Consider the following 364-nt stretch of genomic DNA (forward strand, 5'->3'; position numbering starts at 1 on the left):
CACTCTTGAGCCCTAGAAGGGATCCACTTTCCTACAACAGTGAGAGCCCTCTTACTAGTTTGCAGATGTCAATCTTCTCATTGTATCCTCATAAAGCAGACAGCAAAGAGAGAAGAAAGCTTCTTCCTGTTTCTTCTAAGGGTACTAATCCCATCATGAGGGCTCCACCCATATGATCTAGTTACCTCCTAAAATGTTCCATTTCCAGATAGCATTACAATGGGGATTAAAGTTTTAACATATGAATTGAGGAGTGTGTCCAACTGTGCAACCAATGGACTCTAGCCTGCCAGGCTTCTCTGCCCATGGAATTTTCCAGGGAAGAATCCTGGGGTGGGTTGTCATTTCTTACTCCACGAGGAGT

Source organism: Bison bison, unplaced genomic scaffold (assembly GCF_000754665.1).
Source record: "Bison bison bison isolate TAMUID 2011002044 unplaced genomic scaffold, Bison_UMD1.0 scf7180017864486, whole genome shotgun sequence".
Taxonomy (NCBI): domain Eukaryota; kingdom Metazoa; phylum Chordata; class Mammalia; order Artiodactyla; family Bovidae; genus Bison; species Bison bison.